Source organism: Acinonyx jubatus, chromosome D3 (genome assembly GCF_027475565.1).
Source record: "Acinonyx jubatus isolate Ajub_Pintada_27869175 chromosome D3, VMU_Ajub_asm_v1.0, whole genome shotgun sequence".
In the NCBI taxonomy this organism is placed as follows: Eukaryota; Metazoa; Chordata; class Mammalia; order Carnivora; family Felidae; genus Acinonyx; species Acinonyx jubatus.
In genome coordinates, this window is record NC_069392.1 from 56,973,882 (window position 1) to 56,986,257 (window position 12,376).

Sequence of the window (12,376 nt, forward strand, 5' to 3'; positions counted from 1 at the left end):
GCTTCGTGAATAGTCTTATGTGTGCTTTATCACAGCATCCTCTCAACAGCCCTGGGAGGTAGCCAGGTGCGGCAGAATGTCACTGGGTGTCGCTAGAGATGCTACACAGGAAGGATAGCCACTTGCCCACAGTCCCCTGGCACTGACCTTCAGAGCTGAGACCAGAACCCCAGCCTCGCTTGCACCTGGGACTCCTCCAGCAGCTGGACTGAGGTGACTACTTTTGGTTTTTTCTCTGCGCAGTCTCCTCCCCCACCTCTGGGAGCTCCCCAGTGGCCCTAGGCCACCCGGCGCATCCTCGCCAGCCAGAGGCACAGAGATCCCTTCTTGGCTCACCTGCTGTGCCCTGCTGGCCCTGGGGTGGTACCTGCACCCTCTACCCCTCTGCACTTTGACCTTCTCTTCTGATTTGCACCCACCCCAGTGTTTAGGTTTGGGCCAATGTCCCCAAGTTTTTATCGATTATATATCTTTTGGGGGGACATTCATTTATTCAGCCTCTCATCCTATCACTGTCCAAGCACTGTATACGAGCTAACTGGGCACCCCAATGGCCAGTACACCTGGGCGTGTGTCTCCATCACCCACATGCACAAGCGCCTCCACACCCCCTCAGGGGCTCTCCGGGGCTCCCTAGGGCCCCTGCATCCATTTTGCTGACTGGAATGTGTCTCTTTTCAGAGCCACCCGGGTGAAGCCTCTGTCTTAGCACATGGTGGTATTTAGTGCTTCCCATATTAAGATGAGCCACGACTGTGAGGGGGTCGAAAAGACAGATAGTGCAGAATGTGGCATGGTCAGCAGAGGTAGCTTCAGAGTCTCAATGGAACCACCACACAACTGCTTCCTGTCTGAACCCAGAGAGTGAGTCTCCTGTCACCAGAGGAATTGAGGCCCAGAGTGGCAGTGGGAGCCTGAGGCCTGGGCCAGTCTGGAAGACCGTTTCTCCTCTGGGAAGTCATAGGCCCTTGTGAGGAGGATGGGGTGGGGCTCCAGCCCGTCTCCCTGTCAGAGGCCTCTCTGGCCACGCAGCCCCCAGCCACAGCAGAACATCCCGGCTAGCCCGCCTCCCATGGATGGCCCCGTGCTGTCTCCACGGCCAAGTGGGCCTCCTTCTTTCCCCAGCTCCGTCCTGAGTGCCCGAGCAGGGGCATGTCCAGTTACGAGGCATTTGTTGACTGACTGGGGTGGGGAGTGGCGGCCTCCCCACCCCCTTCTCTCTCCTGCGTGGGCCCTGGGAGCAGGCACGGGCCCCCAACAGTTCTCTGGCATCTGGGAGGCTGGCGGGAACTGCCATGAGCTGCTCTGACCGCCTTCAAGGGCACTGCCAGGAATAGATGCGGCCACCCTGCCGCCTGCGTGGGTCTGGCAGCCTCAGAGTGCCCTTTCTCCAGACTCTGCGCACTTCCCAGGGAGCGTCATCCCCGACTGCCTGCTTCCTTATGAGTGAAAGCTCAGCTTGGTGCCTGCTCCCGGCTCTTCAGAAAGTGTCCAGCCACTTTTCCCCAACACAGCCCAGCAGATGCTACCCCACCCACCTCTCAGCCAACAAGCTGCAGCCACTGGCCAGTCAACCAGACGCGGAGCCAGCTGATTCCTTGATGCGCGCCTGGTGCAGCTTAAAAAGCAGCCCCCGAAGGGTCTGTCCAAATAGGAGCCCTTAGTGACAGAGTTGTTCGCCTTTGATTGGCAGCCAAGAAACAATGTCAGGAAGGTAAGGTGTCTTGCTTAGAGCCACAGCTTGCCAAGGGCAGAAGCGAGCCACCAAGCCACAGCTGCCGGCCCCAGCCAGTAGTGTGGGGTCCACTGTGGAGAGATGGCTCTGGAGGCGGAGGAGTGGGGCTCAAGGGAGAAGGGGGTACCTGAATCCTTTTAGGCGTTTGGCATTCAGACGAGAAGAGGAAGGATGTCATCCAAGACGTGGGGAAGAACAGGTTACCTCTGAGTGCCAGTGAGCGGACCAGTGTGGTCCAGAAAGTCTGCTCATGGGAGCAGAGAAAGGGAGTGTGGTCACACTCCCCCATGGACCCCAGGGAAAGGGGCACTGAGGGCACTGGGCACTCTGCCAGGAGGCTGGCTGCACGGCTCCCGGTGGGTGGGAGACTCTCTGCCACCCGTTCCTTCATTCTTATAGGATTCACTGTGTGGCCCTTTGGCACTTACGACAGGTCCTATGCCAGGACCTGGGGACGGAGCACCAAAAAGGTCCCTGCCCTCATGACGCACACAGTCTAGCGGAGGGAGACCATCAATAAAAACAACAAGTCAAGATGGGATAGATTGGGAAGTGATGGAAACAGCGAAGCCGACTAAGGGGGAGAGGATGCTGGCCCTGGGTTCAAGGGACAGCTATTTGATATAGAATGGCTAGCGAAAGCCTCTCTGATAAGGTGACATTTGAGAAGAATCCCGAAGGAAATGAGGGAATGAACCAAGTGAGCATGTGGAAGAAGAGTCTTCCAGGCAGACAGATAGCCGGTGCAAAGGCCCCGAGGCAGACGTGTGCTGAGCCAGCTGGAGGAAGAGCCATCTACAACCTGTGGAACGAAGGAGGCTACAAGAGTATCTCAGCTCACCTCCTAAGACCAAGCTGTTCAAATAGCCCATTCTGCATGCACGGCCCTATTCCTGTGTCTCACGAAGAGCTAGTGGGATTCCTTCTCTCGGCTAGGTGAGACAGCTGAGACACCTTTGCTGAAAGGGGATACAAAGACGGACTTTGGAATCTGTGAGCCAGCCAGGAGAGAACAGACGGGGCCCTGAATTCTTAACCTCAAGGTGCCTCCCTAATTTAACGTGTGGCTCTTTTCTTTGCCTGCTACCCCCTGCCCACTGTTCCTCCTTCCACATGCAGGCCCTGAACACAGCCTGCTCCAGCTAGTGAGAACTGAAGCCCCCACCTGGGAGGGGAGTCCTGAGGGGCACCAGGGCTTCCTGGAGGAGGAGCCCAAGGAGTGTAGACCTTTGGTGTGGTCAGAGCAGGGCAAGAGAGAAGCAAAGGCTGAGAGGCTGCCATGAGCATGTGCGTGTGCATGCATGTGTGTATGTGTATGTGTACATGTGTACGTGTGCGTCTGAGAGGCCCCACTGTGGTTGGGAAAAGATTCGTGTATGGGAAAAGTGGAGAAGGGTGGTGAGGTTCTGGCCTTGTACCCGTTCCCCTCTCCTTTAGGACCTGAGTTTGTTCTTTTTCCCTCTTTGTGTTTGTGTCTGTTTTTCTGCCTGAGTCTATCAGTGCCTCTGTGTGTCTGTGGGAATGTCTCTGTCTGTGTCTGTGGTTCTCAGGCTCTCAGTTTCCCCTCTGCGTGTGCCTGTCTGTTCGGCTGGGTCTCTTTTGGTCTCCCTCCCCCTCTCCTCCCTGCCCCCTCTCCTCTTTCTCTCAGAACAGGAAGAGGCCTGCAAAGGACTGCCATTTCCCCCCTCCGCCTCCCCACCCCGTTCCCTCCCCAGGTTTTTTCTCTCCTCCTTATTCAAGGCAGATAAAGTGCGCACAGCTGCTCCCAGCTGAAACGGGCCTTAATTGCACCCCCGTTGCCATGGCGATCCCTGATGATCTCCGTGGCTGGAATGTCGCCCTCCCGATCTCCCTGCTGGGGCCTCCCGGGCGGCACAGCTTCGCTGGCCCTGGAGCTGACCCCGTGCGGCACCCTGGCAGGGCAGCGGGCGGCAGCCTCACCCCAGGCGCCCCCACCATGCCTTTCCCCTCCCCCACCCCGTGCCATTCCAGGGTCCAGCACGGTAATGCACACACTCCGAGATGGGGACAAAGCATTCTTCTGTCACTAGTCTAGGCCCTGGTTTGGGGGGGTGGGAAGGAGGAGATCTGGGCTCCATCCCCTCACCTGTGGACCTGCCATAGCTACACCTACCAGGATGTGGGAGGGCTGCCAACGCAGAGCACCCCGTTTGTTGCAGTTTCTGTGGAGCCCTGGGCACAGAGCGGTGGGCACTGTAGAGGGAAGGGGTGCTCCGAAGTCCCCTCTAGGGTACCGAGGTGCTGCAGAGGGGCAGTCAGCGGGTCAGGCCGCCCCCTGCCCCGCCCCAAGCCCCTGCAGAAGACAGCAGGGGGAGGGTGGAGGGGGGCAACCTTGCTCGGGAGGAGAGAGACACCGAGGAGATGCCACTGGGGCCCAGGCAGAGCACTGTGGTCCAGGGATGTGAGCCTGATACAAGGAGGTGTGTCTGTGTGTGTGTGTGTGTGTGCATGCCCGTGTGTATGTTGGGGGATGTATGGGCCACAACCCTGCCTTACACTCCCCCTTCAGAGGACCCTCCTCTGGAAGCCAAGCTGGGCCACATTAGAGTGTGTGTTCACAGCTCAGTGGCTCCTGACAGGGGTCTCGGGGAGGCCAGCTGTACTTAGCGCCCTCGTCAGCACACCCGGAGGGGCCATCACATGTCAAGTGGGATCCCTCTGGGCAGCCCAAGACCTGCTGCTGGCTCTGTTCCCTCACTGTTACCCGCTCTTCCCTCTGGGCCACCCGGACCCTCACCCCTGTATCTAGTGGGGCCTGGGTGGAGTGGGGTTTTCATCTGCTGGATCTGCTGGGCCTCCACAAACAACCCCCCCCCAGCCCGCTCCCCACCCAAGCAAACCCAGAGGTACTAGAGGTGTTCCAGCACTTTCTGCCTATCCCACCTTCCTCAGCATCCATGCCCCCTTCTTGCCAGGCAGGCAAGGCTCCGCTAGCTGGTGCCAGAGCCCAGACCCTGCCTGGCTTCCACTGGTCCCTTCTCGGGGCAAGGCCTCCCAGGATGGAGCATCTTTGATGGCCCTGCCCCTAGCGATGGTGGCAGCTGAACACACACCACCCCGAGCCACGCTTGGTAATATAACGATAGCGATAACAGCAGCGGGAATAATAACAGCCACTGCTTATCAAGCAGCCGCCACATGCAGGTGCCGTGGGTAGAAACTCTATGTGCACCACGGTGTGGTTCCCTCACAAGCTATGAGGTCAGGACTCTAAAGTCCACACAGATGGGGAAACAGGTGTCACCTACCCTGCCAAGGCCACTCCCTCTGGGTGGCCATGGTCGTGGGATCCTGAGGTGGACCCAGAGATCTATGTCTGCCCTGGCCCGGGCCCTGGCGAACAGTTCACTGGTGGGCTGGTGCCGCCCCAGTATCTTCTGTCTGTAGTAAGTAGTAAAGCTACAACTCTGAGGGGCTAAAAACGTCATCTCCCGCATCGTGTTGGAAGTAGAGCAGCTGTCTGTGGGGAAGGATTTCTGCATGAGAGTCAGTGTCAATGGTGCCCCTGCCATTGAAACACCCAGCCTTCTGTTTCCCCCAAGTCCATGGGATAGTGCTCAAGGAACCATCTCTCCCTCTCTCTCCCAGGCCCTATGTTTGTAAGTTTTCCACAAATATTTGCTGAATAAATAAAGGAGCGAAAACAAAAACAAACAAGCAAAAAAAAAAAAAAAAAAAACCCCACACTTCTTACCCTTGACATACACTCTCACCCTGACTCCTCCCTTTTCTTAATCCTGAAAAGGCTATAGAATTCACCACCTCCCCTTCTGCACAGCGGAGACCCTAACATAGCCCCAAGCCAGATACCTGCTGCCTCCCGTCCCTCCCTGGTGCCCACCGCAGGGGCGAGTCTGAGACAGGGCTGGCATGTCACCTGTCTGTGTGCGACTCAGCCAGCCTGCAGAATCGCGTTGCCCTCTAGGCGATTGCAGGCCCTCCGCAGGGGGCCTGACCCCCAGCCTCCACTCTGACACCCCCTCCGGTTTCCTGAATACACTTTCTGCACCTGGCCCTTGACCAGTCGCTTCTTCTACCTGGACGTTCTGCACCTGGCCCTTGACCAGTCGCTTCTTCTACCTGGACGGCCCTTCTTCCTCTTCTCCGCCTTCAGAAATCATCTTTCTCACGGGGTCCAACTTACTTGCCACTACTTCCTACTGCACTCATTTTACCCCGCTGACCACATTCTGCCGTGTGCTGCTGCTATTTGCTGAAAGAACAGATGTACACCAAGAGGCAGTTCAGAGAAAACAGGCTGCATGTCTGGGGTGCCCCCTAACCCCTGAGCCCAACGCTGATACCCCTAACCGTTCCCTAACCACCCTGGGGGCCGCTAAGAGGGCGTTCCAAGTGCAGATGGCATCTCCACTGACAACCCACTGTGTGCTCTTCCCTGGTGAAGAACTGGTCCCTTCTAGGACCCTTCACTTGGGCTGGAGGGTGTCAGCCCACATCCTAAGGGATGTGGGAGTTCAGACAAGGAGCTGACATTGAACTGGGAAAGGCTGGGACAGAGAGCGGTCATTTCAGGTGGAGGGGCCCTCAGGGGCAATGGCTCAGTGTAGCGGGAGACAATCGCGAGCAGGCTGGCTGGCCAGGGCTTACGGCTGAGGGTAGGATGCAGACGGAACATGGAGGGCCTCCAAGGCAGGACATGGAGGTGACGCCATGCGGTCACCTGATGGTCAGCAGCCTGGGAACAGGAGCCTCTGCCCACTTTTTCTGCTAATGATAAATAAGGTAAAGTAGAGAAATTTCCCTTGAAGGAATCATGAACTTCTCAGGGGCAGGGGCTGATTTTCTCCCTGCCCCCACCCCTCTTCCACTCCCACCTTCTACCCCTTCGCCACCAGGTCCACCCAAGTCCTGTCACTGAGGTTGACCTTGGGCCTTGCTTAGGGTTAGATGAGGTGCCCTTCCGAAGGCAGTTTCCTCTAGTTCGTATCACCCCCTTCCCCCGTCATGCTTCCTCTTCACTCATCTGTCCTTCCAGCCCAAACCCTATTCCCTTGCTGCCAACCAAGCCTAATCACATTAAGAAAGGGAAAGGTGTAATTCAGGCCCAACAGAACTCCAAAAAACTGTATACAGCGTTGCAAGGATTTGTCCACCGAGTAAATCTCACCCCTTTGCATTCTATCAGGTGAGAAGTAGCTTCTCACTGCTCTGAAAGGTGCTAGGAGGCGCCAGGGGACGCGCCTCCCTGAACTCGGTGCCAGAAGGTTGGAAACTCTGCTCCACAAAGGAGCCCTAGAGGCCCAGGGGCTCACCCCATTCAACTGGCCCCCGTAAGACCAGCAGGCTCCCCCGGTGACCCACTGCTGGTTGCAGAGGGATCAGTAACCCTTCACTGGCTTCCTTCCTACACCCGTCAGCACCTGCCTCAGAACAGTTAGCTCCCCGCATGCTCTCCCGGATTCTCCCTGGTTCACCTGGGTTTGTGCATCTCCTGACCTAACGTCACGTAAATTACCTGAAGGAAGGAATGTGGCTTAAATCTTCCCTGCTTTCACTCTCAGCTTTGCTCATATCCCAGGAATGTGCAAGGCATTCAGTGAAACCACATCGACACAAGTCATGGCTATATGACAGGTGGACACCTGTCCCTGTGGAAATGTCCATCGGGTATCAGGCAAAAGAAATAGAGTCAGCCTGCAAAGGAGACTTTGCTCTGAATATCATGCTTTGTTTAATGAACTGTCTCCATGGGGGGCTATTAACACACTAAAAGATATACTTTTTTAAATCACATGATTAACCTTGGGAATGAAAGAGTCTATTAAACACATTGTTTCCACCTTACCATGCTCAGGAAACAGCCTCTAGATGTGCCAAGGCCCCTCATGAGGAGAATGGCCATCAGTTAACTAACAGCCATTGATCCCTTGTTCGTTGTGGCCACACTCGGAGGACAAGGCACACATCCTTGGAGTCAGTCCCTATGGGGCCAATGTCCCACCCCACCCCCACTGGGGAAAGCCTTTGCCAGGGCTGCCTAAGGTTTGCACAGCTAAGTGGTACTTTGGTGGGAAAATCTACATTTGTATATATTCCCTCCCTCTCCATTCAAAATCTCTGGGCTTTTTAATATGAGAACCTTTTATTTCCGTAAAACAGCAGCTGCTTTCATTTAGTTTGATGGATTTAGCGCATTTAGAGGCGGGAGGCACGGATGGGAAGGCAGTGGATTTCTCAGGCCTACCTGCTCACACCTTCCAAAGGATGAAGCGTGCCCAGTACGGAGCATCTCATATCTGGGCAAAAAGGAATCCTCCCTTCCTTTGTCTTAAGACTTGGGATTTAATTTATTCCAAGGGTGCTTGTGAGTGAGATTCCCTCCTTTTAGAATTTCTCTACCAATTTTTCTCCCTTCCCTCCTCCTCTTTCACTTCCTCCTCAATTCTCACACACATCTGCTTGCCCTGCACTCCCAGTGTCTCCTCATCCTGGGAAAGCACAGCCCTGGAGCAGCAGCCACACCCAAGCTGTCCTCCCTGCTGCACTCCTGGCAGGAGGGAACTCACCTGGGAGCTCCCCAAGGGCTGAGAACCCCTTCCTTTCAAGACCAGTAATTGGGGAACCAGAGCAGGCAGGTCTGAGCCCAATCCTGCGGAACCCAGGCTATCGCTACACCGTCAGTATTTGCAACCAGGTAACAATGTGGTGGAGGGATGGTGGACGCTTGCAGCCCACTGGGACTCCAGGAACATGAGATCTCAAACCCCTGCTTATTGCAGGCGGTCTATTTCAGAAAATGGCTGATCACAAACTCGGAGCCAGGGAAGGCCACCTCACGCCCCCAGGGCTTGGAAGCTTCTCCACTTGAGGCTCTTATGGCTTCCTTGTTTTTGGTCTGTCTGTCTCCTGCACAGACTGGAAGCTCCCTGAGGGCTTGCTTACTCTTGTGTCTCTAGTGCCTTGAAGAGAGTCCTTGTGAGGGATTCTGGATTCTGGACCCCGAGGCTTCTGCCCTCATTCTGAAGGCCTCTGAGGGTTTGTAACCACCCTGTGGCAGGGGTCCCCAGAACCTGCATCTGGCCTCTGGGCCAGCACTGTCCTCTCTGGCTGCCTGACTGCCCTAGGCTTCTCCCAGATCCAACTGTCCCTGCTTCTCCTCTCCTCCAAGGCAGCTCCTCCAGCCTTTCCCTCCCCTCCTCAGGCCTCATCTCCATTTCTACATACTGAAACCCACTCTCCATCACGGTGCTTGGCAGGGACGCAAGCAGGGCTTCTGTGGGGGTGCGCCCTATGGTGCTGGTTTGTTGAAGACACAGGCCTGCTTCCACCAGCCTGGGGCTCTGGATGGACTGAGGAGGGGAGTGGGGCTCTCTTTCTGTGCAGGCCCTGGTTAGTGGCCTGCTTTGTCCTGCCCTGACAGCCTGCACTCTGACAGCACACGGTCCCTAAGGGACCCTCTCAAAGGACTCAGGGCCAGCCAGCTCCTTGATGAACTTGACTCTCTTACCTACAGGGCTGCATCTTGCTCGGGGGGCTTCTGCTGCCATCTTCTAGTTGGGTTCTCTTGGGTCAAAGGCAGGGTAGGTCTTCTTAGTCCCCATTTACAGCTGGGGAAACTGAGCCCTGGGAGACCAGGTGGCACGCATCCATGAAGAGCAGAGCCAGGACTGTGCCATCCTGCCGATGCTCACTGCAGGGCTCATTCTTGATGAAGCACAGCAGTGCTCATGGGAGGCAGAGACCACATGCACGCTCCAGGCCACCAGTTTGGCAGTTACTTCCACCAGGCGAGGGACATGGCCTGAGACGGAGCGTCGGGAAGCTCCCCTAGCCCTGGGGCTCCATGCCTGGGGTTCATCTCACTTCTCCGTCCCCTTCCTCATACTTGGATGCAACAGTATCCCACCCCCAAAGGCCTGTAGCATGAGCCTGGCCCACAGACCTCCCTTTTCCAGGCCCTTCCTGGCAGCAACTCTCCCTGGGGTGCCATCCCTCCTGAGGAAGCTTCTGAGACCTGCCCGTGACCTCCGAGTGCAGTTGGAGTGGGAGGAGGTTGGTGTTATTGCTGGGTTGCTCGCAGAAGCCAGGCTGTTTCCTGGGAAATGAGAGGGGCTCTGAGTGTCTTTGGTTCTCTTTGTGGGTTAAAGAGCTGGTTGCACGTGACCTTTGTCACCTCCATGGTCTGCCTGGTGCTGCGTCTATGGCTGATGGTGGCCCCTAGGTGCATCTGGGCCATCGCTGAATGGACCAGGCCTTACTCCTTCTCTGTGAGGGGTTGCCCCTTCTAAAAGCCCTCCCCAGGACACTCAGGTGAGGTGAGCTCTTTGTCACTTTGAGACTCTGAAAGCCAGGGCTGAGCATTCCATTAGCCTCTGGGAGAGTGCAGAGCCTGGAGAGGAGAGGGAGAGGAGGCTTCCACCAGCCCACCTCCCAGGCAGCTGCTGAGCAAATCCAGGGAGTTAATAGGAGCTACACAAAGCCCTTGATTTGCTCCAGAGATCAAGGGTCAGCCTGAATAACTCATTAATTAACCAAGCAAGGCTTCCTGCTATTGACAAGGTCTGGGAGCTCAGCCTGGGAGCAGACCTCACATCCTGCAGCCAGAAGACCATCCCCAGCTCCCGCTCCCCCTCCTCTTTCCTACTCAGCACCCACTGCCCTGAGGGACACCCAGAAGGCCATTCCATCTTTGGATCCCAGCTTTCCCAGGAGCCTTTGGTCTGGTGGGATTGTGCACCCTCACCCTTCCACTTTGAAGCCTGACCTACAAGTTGTCTTTTTGCTTCCGTCCCTGCCCACTCCCGCCCCAGCCTTCACTGGCATAATATCCGATGCTCTCAGGATCCAGGCGCGAGCCGGCTCCCACACACCTCAGACGCTGCTCTTGGATGTCTATCACCCGGGAGAGGACATGATGAGCTGATTCACACTGAGGTGGCAGGCTGAGGGTGTTGGGAGAGTGGGTGGGTAGGTGGTGACTTCATTTTAACAAGGGTCAGGCTTCGATTCAGATGGTGTAAGCTCTCAGGGTGGGATTTCAGACATCGGAGATAGGCTAGGCAGAAGGACTATTTTGGTCAAGGGTCCTTCCCAATGACGGCTGAGGTGACAGACTGGAGACGGCCACCTTCTGTGGGTGACTGAGGCTGCTCTGCCCTAGGTGTCTTTCCTTCCATTAGGGTGCAGGTTCTTCCCCATGAGCGTGAATGTCTAAGCACCTGTTTTGGTGACCTCCACACCTGTCCCTGGCACCACCTCCCACTGGAACACCCACCCCCACGGAGTTTTCTTTGCCCTAAACAGGATGTACCACCAGAGGAGACTTCACGGAGGACACTGGTCATCCCATCCAAGTGTTGCTGAAGAGGGCATCTTGTCATCACCCATGGGCCTACACGGAAGGAGTGCTCATGACTAGGTATGGACAGAGCTCTTTGAGAATGGACAGAGCTTTCCAAGACACAGGAGACTTTGATGTGGTCTGCAGCACCTCTGCTATTGCTTACAGAGTTCATCCCTGCTGATCGACGTTTGCAGAACCTATTGCTGCTTGCAGAGCCAGCTGTTTCTTAAAGGGCTCATCACTGACGTTAGAGCCTGTTGCTGTTTGAAGAGTCCATTGTTAGCAGAACCAGGCATTGCCCCCAGAGCTCATCGCTCTCTGCAAAGCTTGCTGCCACTTGTCAAGTCTCTTGGGCTTGCAGAGCCTGGTATTTCTTGCAAATTCATTAAAGTTTGCAGAGCCCGAAGCAGTTTGTGGAGCCTGTTGTTTGCAGAGCCCATCCTTGCTTGCAGAGTTCTTCACTAGCTTGAGATCCAGGGACTAATTGTAGAATCTAACATCTTTAGCAGATGCTGGCTTTGTAGGCTGTGCTCATCAGTATCCACCGAACTTACTGCTGTCTATAGAGCTTGGCTCTGCTTGCAGAACCTTCGTTGCTTGCAAAGCTCCTCTTGGTTGGAGAACCTGGGGCTGTTTCAAGTCTGACATTGCTTATAGTGTTCGTCACCAATGTTAGAGCCCTGCTGCATTTTCTGATTCTACTTCTTATACCTGGATTATCTGCCTTCTGGTAAATTGTTTTTAATGTTTATTCATTTTTGAGAGAGAGAGAGAGAGAGAGAGAGGGGATGCAACTGGGGGAGGAGCAGAGACAGAGGAGACACAGAATCCGAGGCAGACTCCAGACTCTGAGCTGTCAGCACAGAGCCCAATGCGGGGCTTGAACTCACAAACTGTGAGATCATGACCTGAGCCAACGTCGACTCTTAAGTGATGCAATCAAACTTGGTCACTTTTGGACACATTCGGTCTTTAACACCACACCAACTTAGGAACACTGTGCTCGGCTGAGTGTTTTTTGTATGTATATGTGGGGACACAGTCTTCTAAATATACATATCCTTGGAAAACGGGGTTTAAATGGCATGATTCCAGGTACTTCTTACAAAAAACTAGTAGTTCAAATTCTAAATGGACAGGCAGTATTGGCCAGGAGGGATGCAGTAGAAGGAATCGACCCAGAAGCCACCACAGGGGCACCTTCAGGAATTTTCCTAAGTATCACTACCGCCCAGGGCTCGCCACGTCTGAACATGACTGGGTCCGTGCAGAGATCTTAACACCAAGGGGTTCTGCTCTCTGGAAGTCTGTGATAC

General features: G+C 55.4%; 1 protein-coding gene across 50 annotated transcripts in view; it reads right to left on the bottom strand.

The window, feature by feature from the left end:
• CELF4 (CUGBP Elav-like family member 4) overlaps window positions 1-12,376 on the bottom strand; it is a 297,439-nt gene that overhangs the window by 185,355 nt on the left and 99,708 nt on the right. The gene's annotated exons all lie outside the window — the stretch shown is intronic.